The sequence below is a fragment of the Hemitrygon akajei genome, chromosome 9, assembly GCF_048418815.1.
Source record: "Hemitrygon akajei chromosome 9, sHemAka1.3, whole genome shotgun sequence".
NCBI classification, from domain to species: Eukaryota; Metazoa; Chordata; class Chondrichthyes; order Myliobatiformes; family Dasyatidae; genus Hemitrygon; species Hemitrygon akajei.
Genome location: NC_133132.1, coordinates 147,104,992 through 147,124,745, shown reverse-complemented (window position 1 = coordinate 147,124,745; position 19,754 = coordinate 147,104,992). Strand labels below are relative to the sequence as shown.

The 19,754-nt window shown below is 41.2% G+C and overlaps 1 protein-coding gene across 7 annotated transcripts in view; it reads left to right on the top strand.

Moving 5' to 3' along the window:
• The first annotated feature begins 1,253 nt into the window (after positions 1–1,253).
• Positions 1,254–19,754, top strand: part of LOC140733634 (intersectin-2-like) — a 216,579-nt gene continuing 198,078 nt past the window's right edge. For 4 of the 7 annotated variants that reach the window (XM_073057231.1, XM_073057229.1, XM_073057233.1 and 1 more), the window contains exon 1: positions 1,254–1,432. The gene's annotated coding sequence lies outside the window, so the exon portion shown is untranslated. The remainder of the gene's footprint in view (positions 1,433–19,754) is intronic. The other 3 variants (XM_073057235.1, XM_073057232.1, XM_073057227.1) reach the window with 1 other exon arrangement.

The window sequence follows — 19,754 nt, the reverse complement described above, 5'->3', positions numbered from 1 at the left end:
CTCAGCAATGCTAATCCCCCAACCCTTGCAGGGCCCTCAATAGGCTCTCAGTTATTTAGACATAGAAACATAGAAAATCTACAGCACATTACAGGCACTTCAGCCCACAATATTGTGCCAACTATGTTACCTACTTTAGAAGCTGCCTAGAATTTCCCTACCACATAGCCTCTATTTTTCTAAGCACCATGTAACTATCTGAGTCTCTTAAAATACCCTATTGTATCTGCCTTTACCACCTTGCTGGCAGTGCACACACCCACCACTCTCTGTGTGATCAATTTACCTGTGGTATCCCTACTTCTAAACACCTTAAAACTATGGCCTCTCGTGATAGCCCTATTAGCCCTGGGAATCAGTCTCTGGCTATCCACATGATCAATGCCTCTCATCATCTTATACACCTCTGTCAGGTCACCTCTCAACCACCCAATTTTTCCTCATCTTCTCATCATTTCCTCATCTTAATATTTTGCTCACTCACACACAATGCTGGATAAATTCAGCAGGTCAGGCAGTATCTATGGAGGAAAATAAACGGTCCTCCAGCATTTTTGTGCGTTTCTCAATATTTCCAGCTCTATCTGTCTGTGATATTTTTCTCCACTTTGCTCTCTCCGGCTCTCCACCCCTTCGCCCCTCCCTTCGACTCGGTCCTATCCCAATCCCCTCCCCTCCACTTGGTCCTGCCCCAATCTCCTCCCCATCCCCTCTCCTCCACTCGGTCCTGCCCCAATCTCCTCCCCTCGACTCGGTCCTGCCCCAATCTCCTCCCCATCCCTCCCCCTCCACTCGGTCCTGCCCCAATCCCCTCCCCTCCACTCGGTCCTATCCCAATCCCCTCCCCTCGGTCCTGCCCCAATCTCCTCCCCCTCCACTTGGTCCTGCCCCAATATCCTCCCCCCCGGACTCGGTCCTGCCCCAATCTCCTCCCCCTCCACTCGGTCCTGCCCCAATCTCCTCCCCCTCCACTCGGTCCTGCCCCAATCTCCTCCCCTCGACTCGGTCCTATCCCAATCCCCTCCCCTCCACTCGGTCCTGCCCCAATCCCCTCCCCTCGGTCCTGCCCCAATCTCCTCCCCATCCCCTCCCCTCGGTCCTGCCCCAATCTCCTCCCCCTCCACTCGGTCCTGCCCCAATCTCCTCCCCCTCCACTCGGTCCTGCCCCAATCTCCTCCCCTCGACTCGGTCCTATCCCAATCCCCTCCCCTCCACTCGGTCCTGCCCCAATCCCCTCCCCTCGGTCCTGCCCCAATCTCCTCCCCCCCGGACTCTCTTCCTGTCGCGCTGCTGGCCTGTCAGCGCCATGTTATTGCTCTGACACTGCGGCTCCGGCAACAGGTCGGAGAGGGAATCGCGGTGCCGCGCTGCGGGCGGAGGTGGCCGGCTGGGCCGCCGTCACTCTCGGGCTCGGAGGAGGTGCGGAACCCAGGTGAGTGTCGGGGCCGGGTGCGCTGGGGGAAGCGGAGCGACATCAGGCCCCGGTGACTCGCTCACCCCGGTCCGGGAGCTGCTGGAGTCCCTGGGCTGTATCCCGGTGAGAGTTAATCCTCGGCGTTGGCGAGGTGCGAAGTGGGTTCACAGCTGGCGGCGGCGGCGGCGGATATGGCCGCAGAGGGAAGTGGTTGGATTTGTGATCACGGAGTTTGGATAATGCTTTGAATTGGCAGTATTTTGTATTTATCATTGCCACATAGAGTTGTGGGTTTGTTAGGGTGCTACTCCCGGTGGGCTGAGACACCTGAAGTCAGTCATAGCATCTTGTCACTGCGCTGAATTAGTTGATGATTCCCTTTAAACACAGATTGTGCACTTTAATATGCTGGTTCCAAAATCAACATCATTTCACGATGCAGTATATTTCGCAAAAGGATTTACCTCCAGAATCGTGAAATACAAGCAAGAGTAGTCAGTGCTGTAGAAGAAAAAATGTAGGTCAACATTTTTCTTGGTTATGGATCTGCTTTCTTAAAGCATGACAACTTAATTAAGACATCCATGTTTTAAGAGCTTTTGAATAATTTGAAGAAATTAATTTTAGACTTTATTTTTGATGTACTTGTGCTTCCAAGTAGAGCTTTTCAGAATCCACAGTAGTAGCTTTATAAAATTAGTTTGCATGCTTGCATCTTGCTTTAATCAGATAGACTGCTTAAAATTGGCGTAACTTTGCTGCATGAATTGATATTGTCCAATATCTTTGGGTGGTAGCCATGGTTCAGTGATGGCATTTTGGCTTAGTAAAAAGACTACACTTCAAACCCCATGGCATGGAATGTTAAGTTGATGGAGTACTTGTCTTTTATTCAATTTTTAAATTAAATTGACACCTTTATTTTGCCTTATAAGGTGAGCATGACTTCATTCTTTAAGGAACTTGGTCACTTCCTGGTGTCTTGGTCATTGTATCCCTTAACCAACATTAGCAGAAATAAGTTTTTTTGATTGCTGTATATGGGACCTTCATATGTATAAATTTCCTTGGCAAAGTAAAGGCCTTCAAATGCATTTGATTTGCCATGAAATGCTGTTGAAACAAATTTATGAATGGTGCTTGATAAATTTGTTCTTTAGGCACATCAATCATATCAATTTATATTTCATCAGGACAATCTAGGTAGAGTTTCTGAAGCTCTACGCTTTTTTAATATAAAATATATTTTGCTTAATGACCTCTGTAGTGGTTAACAGCTCAGTATTTTAAAAAAATATTTTCAGGAAGTGTGTGTCACCGAGAAGGCTGTGCTTATCGTCTGCAATGTATTAGTCAGAGAGATGTACTGCACAGAAACAAGAACTTCGCGCATCAAATCCATTCTGACCATCAGCCATTTATTTACCCTAATCCTACATAAATCCCATTCTCACCACATTCTTATCAATTATCCCCAGATTCTACTGCTCATCTACACACTTGGAGCAATTTACAGAGGCCAATTAGCTGACCAGTGTGGATGTCTTTGAAATGTGGGAGCAAAGCAAAGCATCTAAAGGAACCCCATGTCACATAGACAAGACCCAATACTCTGGTGCTGTAACTATATCACTGTGCCTTTCTTGTTCTGAGTGGCTAGATATTGCCCACATTCATTAGGAATGCTTAGCTTCCTCAATCACTTCTGTGGGCTGTTAGGTTAAGGAGTTTCAACAAGCTCAAATTTGTGGTCAACTTTACTGAGGCCATTTTAAATAATAGATTTTAACAAAGCTAATTCTAGTTCTCAAATTGGCACAATGTGATTTGATTTCATATTTTTTGCATTCCTGGTTCGATAATGTAACTAGGACATTACTGTGCCCTCAATATGATCTGGAATATAGCTCTACAATCCATTTTCTTTACTTAACATTATAATTCATACTGTGTTTTCAAGAAATAATATTTTCAGCTTATTTTATGTAATTTAAAATGGTAAGCTGGCATGTGGTGTAGTGGCATCAGGACCGGAGTTCAAGGTGAATGGTCTCGAGTTTGAATCCAGCCAGCTCCTGGCACACTTTCCATCCGTGCTGGGTTGAGTGTCGAGCGAGCATTTCAGCCTCATTAAAAAAAAAACAGTCAAATGCTATGGAAACGGCAAAAAAAAAAGCCACAAGGCATGACAAGGACCACAATTTCAAAATAGTAGGAGGGGAAAATAATAAATTCCCCAGTTTCAACAGAATGTTTTAACTTGCCCGCATTACTTTAGGGGTTTTTTGACATAATTGCCAGTCTTGTTAAAAGTCTTACATGCTCGCACAGTTAAGGTGAATAAACACTATATTTCTTAATATATCCCACCACTCAATAACTATGGAAAATATTCACAAAATCAATAAAAGCTGATTGTAACATGGTTCTGTTTTGCTGGCTTTATTGTTTTAAATGGTATGCATATGTTAAGCATGGTGACCATCTCTAATCCTTTATGATATTTAGTAATCAGAAATGTACACATCAGGGGTGGTTACCGCTGTAAATATTGATTTTGACAGTGATGAACTTTGTCAGTAATATATCAAACTTGTACACTGCTTTTATATTACATTTTTAGAGTGGATCAGATTTTAAGTCCATTGAGACCATGGAAAATAAGTAGAAAACAGTGATATTAAACTGACATATTTAGATCTTGGTTAATATTCATTTCAGGTGCATAAAACTTTCTTTTGGTATTTGAGATTCCTTAATGAAATAATTTGTTTTACATTTCTGGCTATTAGCTTAAATATGGCATTGTGAAAATAGGAACACTAAATTTTTGTTAATTATGGGAACAACATAGAGGTTTCTGTCACCAGTCAAGGTTGCAATTTCAATTCCTCATCTTGGCTGGTGTGCTATATATGGCAATTTGTTTCTTTTTATCTGTGACTTACAGTTTAATGATTGACAGTCAGTAAAGATGTTCCCATCCTGACCAATTCCTGCAACAGTTCATGGAAAGTGCAAGGATGTCACCTCAGGAAAAGGCTTCAGTTTTGACCTTCCACTCCGCACCTTAATCTCTCATTCAATCTTGTGCTGCCCTGCTTCTTTCTAGCCAGCCCCCACCCACTCAAAGAAGTTGCATAGCATTAACATGCTTATTATTAAAATTTTGTCCCTTGGATTAATTATTGGAAGCGTTTCCCATTTCAGGAAAGATTAGAAAAGGACAAATTTGGGAGTGTGTAAGGTGGCTTTTTGATTCAATCTGAAGTCAGATTGACTCTCTAAACTTTACCTAGAATTTGGTTATTCATCATTTGCTTTTCAGCATTTGTAGTGAAGGAATTGCAGTCCAAAATATAGGATGTTTACAGTGGAAAGACTATACGTACATGAATGAAATGGTTTTGTGAGTTAATCAGCTGCTCGCCTCTGCCAGCAACTCTGTGAAACTGCAACTTGTGGGATGTTGGGAATAGTTTTAAATAAAAAAGCTTCACTGAGCTTTTGTGTTTTCCAGCCAACTATTTATCTGTGGACATTCAAAACACTTTACATCAGTGCAAACAATGCATGTATTTTCTGTGATATAGGCAATAACTGCCCAGTTAGCAGTAAGCTTGTACTCCAATGGAGGGAGCTTCATGATTTCATAAACTGAATTTACATTCTCAGTGGTTAACTACATAATTTGAATCTTAATTTGCCTGTCTGCCCCTTCTAAAGAAGACTTTTATTCTTGAATCATGATCCCCTAGTAAACATTAACTATACTGTATTAGTAAACTGTATAAGCTGCATTTGGACATATTGATTTCATCTTAATGACCTGAAAATGGCGATGGTGAATTACAGGGCTTGCAAAGGGGTGGGAGTTGGTAGGAAAATGAAAAGATAAGTTTTTAAAGTACTTTGTACCCGCTTTGAATGGCAAATTTGAGATGCAGTATAATTGTTATTTGTAAGATTCATAACTGGAGGGGTATAATCTGAAACAAGTTAAGATACAAGACTATTTTCTGAAATGGGTAAATAGACTCCTTTTAAGCTGTTTTTAAGTTCTAAGATTTTGTTGAAGTTATCGAGTGAAATCCTTGTGTTTTCAAGGATGTGTTCTTAAGCCTAAAGGAAATTGAACTAAAATAACGAGTCTCATCATTTCGTGCATAAATGTGATACAGTACCAATAACTTGACATGTTAAATATTGCCAACAAGGAGAAGGCACACACTTGATGATTTGGGAATTATCTGCCATCTGATTTCTGAATGGACATTGAATTGAAACCCATCAAATGTTGAAAGGACTCAATAGAGTGGATGTGGAGAGGATAATTCCTATGGTGAAAGAGTCAAGGACCAGACGACATAGACTCAGAATAGAGAGGCATCCTTTTAGAATGGAGATGAGGAATTTCTTAAGAGTGGTGAATCTGTGGAATTCTTTGCCACAGGCAGTGGTGGAAGCCAAGTCTGTATGAATATTTAAGGCAGGGGTTGATAGATTTTTGGTAGGTCAGGGTATGAAGGAAGGAGATTGGGGCTTAGAGGAAAAATGGATCAGCCATGGTGAAATGGCAGAGCAGATTCAGTGGACCAAATGGCCTTATTTGCTCCTTTACTTTATTGTCACCAAACAATTGATACTAGAGCGTACAATCATCATAGTGATATTTGATTCTGTGCTTCACACTCCCCGAAATACAAATCAAAAGTAAATATAATAGAACTTCTTCAGCTTTCTCAGGAAGTAAAGGTGCTGGTGAGCCTTCTTGGCAGTGGACTCTGCTTGGTTAGACCAAGTCAGGCTATTTGTGATATTCACCCCGAAGAACTTAAAGCTTTTGACCTGTTCCACCTGTGCACCACTGATGTAGATGGGGTTGTGCGGTCTGCTACTCCTTCTGAAGTCAACAACCAATTCTTTCGTCTTGCTGACGTTGAGGGATAGGTTATTGTCTTCGCACCATGCCACCAGGTTCTTAATTTCCTCTGTACTCAGACTCATCATTACCCAAGATACGGTCTACAATTGTGGTGTCATCAGCAAACTTATATATTGAGTTCGATGGAAACTTGGCTACACAATCACGGGTGAACAGTGAGTACAGCAGGGGGCTGAGTACACAGCCTTGTGGGGCACCGGTGCTCAGAGTGATTGTAGAGGAGAGCTTGCTCCTATTTTTACAGCCTGGGTCCTGTCTGTGAGTAAGGTGAAGATCCAGCTGCAGATCTGAGTGCTAAGACTCAGGCTCCTTAATCCTATGGTCTTATGAACCTATGAACACTATCTCACTACTTTTATATAATATGTGTGTGCGTGTGTGTATGTATACTAGAAAAATACCAGGCTTGAAAGAGCAGATAGAAAAGATGGGGAAGGTTAAAGCCAGAGAAATCCTGGTGGTGATAGGAGCACTTGGGGCTGTGACACCTGGACTGCGAAAATGGCTTCAATAAATCCCAGGAACAGCATCTGAGATCTTGGCCCAGAAGAGCACACTACTAGGAACAGCAAGGATACCGTGCTGAACCCTCAAGCTCCCAGGCCTCTGGTAGAGGACCTGAGATTGAGGGAAAAGTCCACATACACACCACCCATAAGGAGTGAGGAAAAAGATATATGTATTGTATTGCATTGTACCGCTGTCGTAAGACAACAAATTTCACTGCATATGGTGGTGATATTAGATCTAATTCTAAGTCTCTCTTGTACTGAAAAATCATAATACAAATTTGGAATTGTTCTGAATTTTAATTAATGGATTTCTTGTAAATTTCAGAGATTCTCTCTGTTCTTTGTTTTCAATTCTTTGTTTAGTGCCTCTTTCTCCATCAGATAAGTGATACACTAACTTCCTTCTCAAAACTTGTGGTTGTTATTTAACAGTCCTTCAGGCTGATTAGTTAAATTGGAGTTAATTTGTTCATTTTGACAAGATGCTCTTGCAGCCACTACTGCAATAACAACTCATCATTTCAACAACTTGCCATGTAACATTAAAGAAAGACTCACGTGAGTGACTTTAGATCAAATTGTAGGCACGTACCACTCGAAAGAAAATTTCTGCCGTTTTATTGGCCATTATTTTTCTATCAGAATCTCACCCTCTACCATCCTTTGTGAAAACAGCAGGTGATTCAAATTAATAAAAGGTACTTAGCTAATTAAAATAAACCTGATTGAGTAATACAGTATTTGCATTGTGGCTTTATTCCACAGGGGCAAACCAGTTCTGCCTAGTTCGACACCAAAACATTTCTAACAACAATGAGCATGCCGTAATTCTTAAAGGAGTACACACCCAATACTTCATAAGCCACAATTGTACATAATAAAAACAGGAGAAGGGAAGGCATTAATTGTTTTCAATGATTTACTTTGGAAAAATAAGCTATTATATTAATAAGATCATAAGATATAGGAGCAGAAGTAGGCCATTCAGCCCATTGCACCTGCTCTGCCATTCCATCATGGCAGATCCTGGATCCCACTCAACCCTATACACCTGCCTTCTCACCATATACTTTGGTGCCCTGACTAATCAGGAAGCTGTTGACTTCTGCCTTAAATATACCCACAGACTTGGCCTCCACTGCAGTCTGTGGCAGAGCATTCCACAGATTCACTGCTCTCTGGCTAAAAAAGATAACTCCTGGTCTCTGTTCTAAAAGGTCATCCCTCGATTTTGAGGCTATACTTTCTAGTTGTAGATATCCCCACCATAGGAAACATCTTCTGCACATCCACCTTATCTAGTCCTTTCAATGTTTGGTAGCTTTCAAAGAGATTCCCCCCCCCCCCCCCCCCCCATTTTATACCGCATACAACCATTCTTGCAAGGTTTATTTTATGAATATTAGGTTGTTGAACAATCTACTTCTGATCTACCTGCTGAAGGTGTACTTTGCTGATAATATGCAGTTATCTCACATTATGCAATTATCACATATTAGCATATCAAATTTTATTTAAAGCAACTTTTAAGAAGAGAGTGGGAAATCAGCTGTTGACCCAAGTGTTATTAGTATTGATATCAGCTGTGTGCCTTCATCAGCTTGTTAGTACACAGAATATTTCTCAGAATTTGCAAGTGACTATTAAGCCCTGGGTCAAATTACAACTATGAAAAAGCATATGAGACCACTTCTGGTAAGATAGCGGTGTGTGTGAACGCAGCGGCCTCTTGAGCTAACTAAAGGTGCTTTTTTCTTTATAAAATGTGCTTTTCACATCCAAGACAATTCTACTGCAAGAACATCGGGTACTGCAGAGCTACTCCATCAGTGAGCTGTTCATGGATTGGAGTAGCTGGACTGGTGTCAGCAGTAGAGCCTAGCGGGGTGTTAGAGGAGCCATTTGGGTATGGGGGAGCTGACCTGCTGCAGACTGTGTTGCTGCTGCTACTCAGAAGCATCAGAGTTCGTACAGTATAACCATGGGAGATTGTCTCAGACATTTCGCTTGCAATTGCAAGACTCTGTTGGACAGCGATAATGTAAGTAGTGCAGGCTTGTTACCCTTGTCTGGTGGAGGGACAGTTGACATGGGAGCCATGTTGCCTCAGTGTAGCGAGAGCTAGGCCTTAAGGTTCGGGCTTGCCTGCTGCCACCGACCAGGTGAGAGATGTGGAAGCACCACAATGTGGTTGAGCCATCTAGGGCCTGGCTTTGCCTGTTGGTGCTGCCCTCCTGTGTTCAAGCGGTGGAATGACAGGCTGGATTGTGTGGGTCTGTATGCTGCCGGGAGACTGTACCATCGATTGCTGGACATTGTTGTTAATGGCCATGAACTATATGTTTCATTTTTTCAGTGAAGATGCTTCTTTGTTCGATACTTTGAATTATGTTATCGCTATTTTTGAAAGTTTGCTTACGGTTTTGAATGTTTTCGAATTTGGCCCCAGAGGAACGTGGTCTCATCCAGCTGTATCTATGTGTGATTTGAATGATAATTAAATTTGATTTGATTTAGTTATGTCCCAGGCACTCCATGAACATGCCAGTCAAGCAAAAACCAAAATACTGAAGGAGCTCACCAGGTTGGGTAGCATCTAAAGAGAGAAATGTACAGTCAAAGTTTTGGGTTGAGACTCTTTATGTGGATTGAGAGAAGATGGCCAGCATCTTGAAGGAAGGCTGATCTGCAGATGGTGGAGGGCAGAGTGAAAAAATACCGACAGAAGCTGGAAAGTGATAGGTGAAGGTGATAAATGGCTGAATATGATAGGATCTGATAGGAGAGTAAGGTGGGGCATAGAATCAAATGAGAGAAGCTTAACTTTGCTTTTTATAATTTATTTTAAAAAGTGTTAATTTCTTGATGGTTTCAAACAAACATAGCCAACAAAGGAAATGCCTTTATAATTGACATTGGGGTGTGTCGGAGTACTTGAGTAGCAAGTCAGGATATGCCTATTTATGAGAATCAAGGTTTTATAAACTTGAGGTATTTGGCCAGTATTGCACACAGCTATGCTTGACAAAATAATTGCATGATGTGTATTGCAATAACTTTGCCATTATTATGAAGGAGATCAGTTTAGTAAGTTGTCTTAGTAGCTTTGTATCCTTACATCACACCCCGTCCCTGAAGTCTTAAATATGGCTTCATGAAGTGATTAATGACCTGTCTCCAGTTCAGTGCTGTTGAGAAATTGATTTGTGACAAGAGGAAATTAATACTTAACATAAACACAGAAATTTTCAGCACATGACAGGCCCTTTGGCCCACAATGTTGTGCCTATCATGTAACCTACTCTAGGGACTGCTATAATTTCCCTAGCACATAGCCCTCTATTTTTCTAAGTTCCATGTACCTATCTAAGGGTTCTTAAAAGACCCTATTGTATCCGCTTCCACCACCACTGCCGGCATTGCATTCCATTCACCCCCCCCCCCCCCCACACTCTCTGTGTGGAAAAACTTACCCCTGACTTCCCCTTGGTACCTATTTCCAAGCATCTTAAAACTATGTCACCTTGTATTAGCCATTTCAGCCCTGGAAAAAAGCTTCTGGCTATCCACATGATCAATGCCCTGCATCATCTTATATATCTCTATCAGGTCACTTCTCATCCGCCGTCACTGCAAGGAGAAAAAGCCAAGTACACTCAACCTATTCTCATAAGGTACGCCCTTCAATCCAGGCAACATCCTTGTAATTCTCCTCTGCATTCTCTCTATAGTATCCATATCCTTCCTGTAATGAGGGGACCAGAACTAAACACAGTAGTCCAAGTTAACATTACCTCAAGGCTCTTGAACTCAATCCTAACACACCATACACCTTCTTAACAACACTGTCAACCTGCGCAGCAGCTTTGAGTGTCCCATTGACACAGACCCCAAGATCTCTCAGATCCTCCACATTGCCAAGTCTTACCATTTATATTATATTCTGTCTTCAAATTGGACCTACCAAAATGAACCACTTCACACTTGAAGTCCATCTGCCACTTTTCAGCCCAGTTCTGCGTCCTATTGACGTCCAGCTGTAACCTCTGACAACCCTCCAGACTATCCACAACACCCCCCCCAACCTTTGTGTCTTCAGAAAACTTACTAACCCACTCTTCTACTTTTTCATCCAGGTCATTTACAAAAATCACAAAGAGGAGGGGTCCCAGAACAGATCCCTGTGGATCCCCACTGGTTACTGACCTCCATGCAGAATACAAACCATCTACAATCACCCTTTGCTTTCTATGGGCACTCCAATTCTGGATCCACAAAGCAAAGTCTTCTTGGATCTCATGCCTCGTTACTTTCTGAAGGAGCTTTTCATGGGGAACCTTAAAGTTGAAGTGTAAATAAAGCTCCCACACAATCTAAAATTGAAGTCGGCATTAACATGGCAATTGTTTTGATGGTTTTCTATTGTATATAAAATAATGGGTTGCAGTGTTATCTAATAGACAGGACTAAGTAATTGAATGTTATAACGTTTTAGTTGTAGGAGTTAATCACGTAGGCAGATTTTTGCTGTTTTATCTTAGAAGTTGTTGACAAAAGTGCAAGCACAGTTTGCTGCTGAAGTAACTGAAGTGATGGTGATAAAAACCATTCCTAAATTTCTTAGCAATACTCTTCAGGACAGTTTAATAAAGTATTAAGGATTTACTCTTGAACAGTGATGCACAGTATAAAACCAGACATTTCTTGGACATCACTGTTGGGGTTTCTCAGTGGACTATGTGGACCACTATCTTGTGCTGCTTCACCAATGACTGACCTTCAATTATAATGCTCAAAAAGCTGTAGATGCTGGAAATTTTGAAACAAAAACAGACAATGAGGCAACACACAGCATGTCCAGCAGTATTTGTGGAAAGTGGAAAAGACTTCTCAGGTTGAAAACCCTTTAGAATTTGAGGTGTTCACTAATGATTACCCAAGGCACAATTCATGTGCGACTGCTCAGCCAATGAAGCAGCCCACGCCTGTATACTGCAAGACCCAAACATATTCAAGCGTGGGCTGATAAATGACAAGGAGCATCCTTGCAGCAGAAGTACCAGCTAATAACCCACTTTTTTCATTCAGTGGTGTTATTAACAAGTTTCCCCCCTTGACCATTTTTGGGATCACAATTTTACCAGAAACTGCATTAAATTAGCCACAAGTAAATACATGTTAATTCTATATTTTGCTGGTGTATCTGGTCAAATATGGCAATTGATATATCTGGGAATTGATATATGGCATAGAAACATAGAAAACTTACAGTACAATACAGGCCCTTCAGCCCACAAAGCTGTGCCGAACATGTCCTTACCTTAGAACTACATAGGCTTACTCATAGCCCCCTATTTTTCTAAGCTCCATGTACCTATCCAGGAGTCTCTTAAAAGACCCTATCGTTTCACCTCTGCCGGCGCCGGCAGCCCATTCCACGCACTCACCATTCTCTGTGTAACAAACCTACCCCTGACATCTCCTCTGTACCTACTTCCAAGCACGTTAAACTATGCCCTCTCATGCTAGCCATTTCAGCCCTGGCTAGCCACATGATCACTGCCTCTCATTATCTTGTACACCTCTATCAAGTCACCTCTCATCCTCTGTCATTCCAAGGAGAAAAGGCTGAGTTTGCTTAACCTGTTCTCAGAAGGCATAGACTGGTTAATATTTCACTCCTGAATCTTGTCTAATAGATCTTGCGTAAATGTCAACTGTTGAAAAAGTAAATAGGGTAGTTGTTTCATAGAAATGATGCAAACTGGTGAGTTCTCAGCTGGATCTACATGTGGAGGGTTAGCTTTATTCACTTCAGGATTGGGGAAACTGGTGTAGAACTTTGCATCTTGAGGCAGCTGTATTTCTTATTCCCAAAGCTTGAAGTGTCTTTGCAGTTGTGCTCACAATTGTTGCGGCCTGTTATTATTGAAGTCCTGATGGAAATGTATATAATTGAAGTTTGTGGGTGTAATCACGTAATTTTGGACTTCAGTAAAGTAGTGTGCAGAATTTTTTTTCCCCCTGGAAGGAAATATTAAGCATATGACGTAATTGAAAGTTCCAAACCAGGAAAACAATTTGTCCTGAAGGTATTTATGATGTACAGACCAAATATAGTAGCTAGCAGATACTGATTTTTGTTTTTGTTTTTACTAGATATGATCAGTATAGGGTGTAATTTGAAGTTACAGGCTTCAAGCTGAGGTGCTGTCATTGGTTTCTGCATTGGTTGGCAGTATTTTGTTTTATTTACGTCAAGTAGTAATTAGAAGGTTGGTTTAAAAATCATAGTTTATGTCAGTTGGACAGGGATTTCTGGAATGCTTCAATACTGCAAGTGATCTCCATACAGCAAAGCTTGAAAACTGTTGGTGATTTATATACTGTGCTTTTTGACTGAGAACATATCACAATTGGACAAATAAATTGTAAGTTTGAACAAAAATAGCTGTTTTCTTCCTGTAATTGTTCTGTTTGATCTCTGACTGTTCTGTTTAGTTGTTTTGTTTTTTGTTTTAATTTTCTAATCTGAAGATAAGATCTGGAGTGTTCCTGGCAGGTTGTAATGTTGCCAAGTGCTGTATTGCTCACTGCACAAGCCTGGTGCAACATGATGTGCATATTGCTTTCTGAATTAAAAATGAGATCATCATATTCTGATCATGACTCAATCATCTGTCTCGTGATATAGTCTAAAGAAGGAAGGAACATGCTATCATTTAGTCAGGGCATGAAGTGGTACAGGAAGAACGCAGGACATTGGAGCTGACAGGAAAATTGAATCAGCCATGATGAAATGGCGGAGGAGATTCAGTGGGCCAAATGGCTTAATTCTGCTCCTATATCTTTATGGTCTTATTTTAAGTAAAAGTTAAAGCTATTAATTGTGGACTTTTAAATTTTTATATGAAGCATTAAGAAACGTGAATGTAAAGATGCATTGGCAGGAGAGTTTTATGTCAGTATATAGTATAATTTTAAAATATTGGACAGAGGAAGAAATTTAATTTGTTTCATTTGCCCTCTGCCACGAGCTCACTATTCACCTGATAGAAGAGCAAAAGTGTAATTTAGATGATTTAATCATTCTTCTATTCCAATAAGTATCCTATGTTCTAATCTTGGATTATGCTGATTTAACACCTTCACATTTAGATGTAAAGGGTGGGGGAGATGGTGTTATCCCATATCACAGGCCAAAAGTGAGAAGGTTGGAACTGCAGAAATTTTGGGGCTTAAAATTAGGTATCAGTTAAAGCTAGTTGGCAGATATATGCATTTTAAAGACTAATAGGATATTTACTTTTATCTTAATAGGGTAGAATACAAAAACAATGTAAATTACATAACTGCTTCTGAAAATTCTTTCCAGACTGCTTTGGGGCACAGCATTAGTTCTACTTACCAAACTCCGGATATGTTGCTGTACAGGTTTGCCAGAATAATACTGTGGCTAAAATGATTACCTTGTGAGAATATAAATAGTAAGGTATATCTTTTTGAATCTGGATGGAGGTGCAATGCAATTGATTTTTAATTGTCTCTGAAATAGATCACATTGCCCCTACTTCACAAGGCAGTTAGGAATGGATAATTAACTACATCTTGAATGTTACTTCCAATAATAATAACTATGTAATTATCAGATTACTGCAGAACCTCCTCTGGCTCACGAATGAGTGTGTGCCTTCAAGAACATACCCAAACCAAAAGCTGTGAATAAACCATGAGATTCGTACTCTGCTGAGGGCTAGATCTGTGACATTTAAGGCTGATGATCGAGAAATATACAAGAAGACTAGTTTGACCTATGGAAAGCTATATTAAGGGCAAAAAAAACCCAATTTGGATTGAGATTAGAAATGGAATCGGATACACAGTTTTGGCAAGGTTTGCAGGCCGTTACTTCCTACAAGGTGAGACCTAAAATCATGAATGGCTGTGATGCTAAACTCCCAGATGAGCTCAATGCTTTTTATACACACTTTGAAAGGGAGAGTAAAACTACACCTGTGCAAATCCCTGCAACATCGGTGATCTCTGTCTGGGAAACGTATGTCAGAACATCATTCAAGAGGGTGAACCCTTGCAAGACATCAGGCCCTGATGGTATACCTGTTAGGGCACTAAAAACCTGTGCTAACCAACTGGCGGGAATTTTCAAGGATATCTTCAATTTCTCACCGATGCAGTGGAGGTTCCCAGTTGTTTCAAAATGTTGACAGTCATACCAGTGCCCAACAAGAGCTGCCTCAGTGACTATCACCAGTGTCACTCACATCCAGTGTGATTGAAGAGCTTTGAGAGGTTGGTCATGGCCAGAACCAACTCCTGCCTAAGCAAGGACCTGGACCCATTTCTGTTTGCCTAATGTAGCAAAATGTTGCCACAATACATCTACAGCAGATGCAATTTCACTGGCTCTATACTCTGTCTTCGATCCCTTAGACAATAGTAATACCTATGCCAGGCTGTTGTTTATTGACTGTAACTCAGGGTTCAACACAATCATACTCTCAGTTCTAATTCACAAGCTCCAAAACCTGGGCCTCTGTACCTCTCTCTGCAGCTGGATTCTTGACTTCCTCAGTGGGAAACCAGTCTGTGCTGATTGGAAATAACATCTCCCTCTTGCTGGTAACCAACACTAACATGCCTCAAGGATGTGTGCTTAGTCCATTGCTCTACTCTCTCTGCATCCCCGACTGCTTGGTTGGCTTAAATTTGCCAATGACACAACTATTGGCAGAATTCCAGATGGTGACAAGGAAGCGTATAGGAGCAAGATTGATCAGCTGGTTAAGTGGTATTGCAACAAAAACATTGCACTCAGCATCAGTAAGACCAAGGTATTGATTGTGGACTTCAGGAAAGAGAAGTCAAGGGAACACACACCCAGCCCTCATTGAAGGAAGAGCAGTGGAAAGGGTGAGCGGTTTAAAGTTCCTGGGTGACAGTGTCTCTGAACATCTATCTTGGACCCAACATATTGATGCAATTGCAAAGAAGGCGTGATAGCAGCTACATTTCATTAGTAGTTTAAGGGGACTTAGTATGTTAGCAAAGACTTGCAAATTTCCAAAGGTGTCCTGTGTCCATGGACAATGGACAAGAGCTGATTATTATTTAATTGGTAAAAAATTGCAGCATGCTCTGTGCAGAGGGACTTTGGAGTGCTTGTTTATGAGTCACAGAAGGTTGGTTTGCACGTGTAGCAGGCTATCAAGAAGGCAAATGGAATGTTGGCCTGCAATGCTAGAGGGATTGAATTTAAGAGCAGGGATGCTGCAACTGTACAGGGTACTGGTGAGGCTGCGCCTGGAGTACTGTGTGCAGTTCTGCTCTCCTTACTTGAAGTATATACTAGCTTTGGAGGCGATGCAGAGGAGGTTCACCAGGTTGATTCCAGAGATGAGTGAGTTAGACTATGAGGAGAGATTGAGTTGCCTGGGACTGTACTTGCTGGAATTCAGAAGAATGAGAGGAGATCTTACAGAAACATATAAAATTATGAAAGGGATAGATAAGATAGAGGTAGGAAAGTTGTTTCCACTGGTAAGTGAGACGAGAACTAGAGGACACAGCCTCAAAATTTGTGGGAGTAGATTTAGGACGGAGATGAGGAAAAACTGCTTTTCCCAGGGAGTGGTGAATCTGTGGATCCTCTGCGCAATGAAGAGAATCAATACAGGAGTGGAGGCTACCTCAGTAAATATATTTAAGACAAAGTTGGGTAGATGTTTTTCATAGTAGGGAAATTAAGTGTAATGGGAAAAAGGCAGGTAGGTGGAGATGAGACCATGCCCGGATCAGCCAAGATCTTCTTGGACCATCCTCAGTGACAGGAGATATATCAGAGGATTGGAGGATAGCCAATGTCGTTCTGCTGTTTAAAAAATACTCTAACCATAAACCTGGGAATTATAGGCTGATAAGTCTGACATCAGTTGTGGGAAAGTTATTGGAAGGTATTCTTAGGAACCAGATATTTTAGTATTAGGATAGACATGGACTGATTAAAGATAGTCAACATGGTTATATGTGTGGTAGGTCATGTCTAACCAATCTTATAGTTTTTGGAGGAAGTTACCAGGAAAGTGGTTGAAGGCAAGGCTGTGGATGTTGTCTACATGGACGTTATTAAGGCATTTAACAAGGTCCTGAATTGGTGGTTGGTCAAGACTGTTCAGTCGCTTAGCATTCAGGATGAGGTAGTAAATTAGATTAGACATTGGCTTAATGGGAGATCCAGAGAATGGTAGTAGATGGTTGCCTCTCTGAATGAAGGCATGCCGCCAGTGGATTGCCATTGTGATTAGTGCTGGATTGTTGTTTGTCATCTATATCAATGATCTGTGTGACAATGTGGTGAACTGGATCAGCAAATTTATGGGTGACACCAAGACTGTGGGTACAGTGGACAGTGGGAAAGACAATCAGAGCTTGAAGACAAGTCCAAGGTCTTGCATTTTGGTAGGGCAAATGAGGGTAGGTCTTGCACAGTAAATGGTAAAGCACTGAGGAGTACTGTAGAACACAGGGATTAGAAAATACAAATCCATAATTCATTTAAAGTATTGTCTCTTCATCTCTTCACCATCTACACCTCGGACTTCAACTACTGCACAGAGTCTTGCCATCTTCAGAAGTTTTCTGATGACTCTGCCATAGTTGGATGAATCAGCAAGGGAGATGAGGCTGAGTACAGGGCTACGGTGGAAAACTTTGTCACATGGTGCGAGCAGAATCATCTGCAGCTTAATGTGAAAAAGATTAAGGAGCTGGTGGTGGACCTGAGGAGGGCTAAGGCACCGGTGACCCCTGTTTTCATCCAAGGTGTCAGTGTGGACATGGTGGAGGATTACAAATACCTGGGGATACGAATGGACAATAAACTGGACTGGTCAAAGAACACTGAGGCCGTCTACAAGAAGGGTCAGAGCCGTCTCTATTTCCTCAGGAGACTGAGGTTCTTTAACATCTGCCGGACGATGCTGAGGATGTTCTATGAGGCTGTGGTGGCCAGTGCTATCATGTTTGCTGTTGTGTGCTGGGGCAGCAGGCTGAGGGTAGCAGACACCAACAGAATCAACAAACTCATTCGTAAGGCCAGTGATGTTGTTGGGGTGGAACTGGACTCTCTGACGGTGGTGTCTGAAAAGAGGATGCTGTCCAAGTTGCATGCCATCTTGGACAATGACTCACATCCACTCCATAATGTACTGGTTAGGCACAGGAGTACATTCAGCCACAGACTCATTCCACCGAGATGTAACACTGAGCGACGTAGGAAGTCATTCCTGCCTGTGGCTATCAAACTTTACAACTCCTCCCTCGGAGTGTCAGACACCCTGAGCCAACTCTGACCTTGGGATACCTTGAACAAAAGCTAATTCTAACATTAAATGCAGCTTAATGATTACAGTCTTATTAAAATTATTTTCACACTTGTGTTTTGGTGGAGATCAACGTAAACAAAATGCTTTAATTGAACTTCCATTCCTCATCCATTTGGAACAGAGCCCAATCATTTGGTAGGCTGTCTGGGAAAAAAAATGCAAATGTAAGTCTGTTTTTATCATATCTTTCCCTACCATTTTGTTAGGATGCTTTAGGAGCTATGTCTCTTAATGACAAATCAGAGAGTGAAACTTGTTCAACAGTTTTTGATGTCTTTAGTACCAACTTTAGCTGGTGATACTCCACTTGACTGATCTGAGTTCCGATATTTTAAGTACAGTACTCTGAAATAGGAAATAATGAAAGTAAACTAGAACATGAAATAGGAAGTGAATGTTGTCTGATATACTGTCAAGCAAAAGATGGGGCAGTGCATGAGGTTTAAAATTCTGAGAGCCTTTGAGAAACATGGGAGATAGAATAACAGTGCAAAGTATCTTAAAGGCAGAATGGCTGCTATTCTGGAAGTAGTTAGGTATCAGTAAGTCTCTCTGGGCTTGGGGTTTGTGGAAGGGAAAATTGAGTTATTTTGATGATTGACTCTTAGTAGACAACAGGTATATTAATGCAGATACATTGTTTACTGGGCTTGTGAAAAGCAGAGTTCTCTTGTGAAAATAATTAGCTGGTTTCATAGAAGTGATTTATCTCAGTAAATTTTTCCTGTTACGGCTTTAATGAATAAATATATTATTCCCACCCTTATTAATAAGTATTCAGTTTTTGGTGCCTTGGTACAAAATGCTGAATGGTGTTGTAGAGAATGGTTCAGCACTTATCCATCTTGAAATAAGATTTTAATCCTGAAATAACATGTCTTTAGTGGAAAGGGAGCAATCTCTGATATGGTTTGTTGTATATACCTACATGATAGGTATAGATTTGTTGGTTAATGGGGAAATAGCATAACACTTAACAAAGGACATGTTATTTTATTACATCTGCTTTTACGTGATTTTAGGCAACTATTATATTTCTCGATCTGTCATCATTAGACTCGATGAACAACCACCAAATTATTTCTGAATATATAAATGATGCATTTTGCACATTATTTTGCTGTATACAGAGTTTGATAATATTGTGACAGTTAATGAATAGTTATTTTTATGTAATAAGTTTGCTGGGTTATTGTGAAATTTTGGTGATGCTTATATTACTGAAGGACCAGTGGTTTTTAATTTAGCAATGACATTGAGTGAGACTTGAAACTGAAGCAAATCATGCTGCTGCTCCTAACTCTTGTACTAGCCCTTCTTTCATACACTTGAGATACAAAGTGCAACAGACCCCCAAAAAGAGATTATTTTGACCTCCCTTGACTAAATTTAAATTATTTTATACACTCAGTGGCCACTTTATTAGGTTCCCCCTGATTCTAATAAGGCAGCCATTGAGTGTATGTCATGGTCTTCTGCTT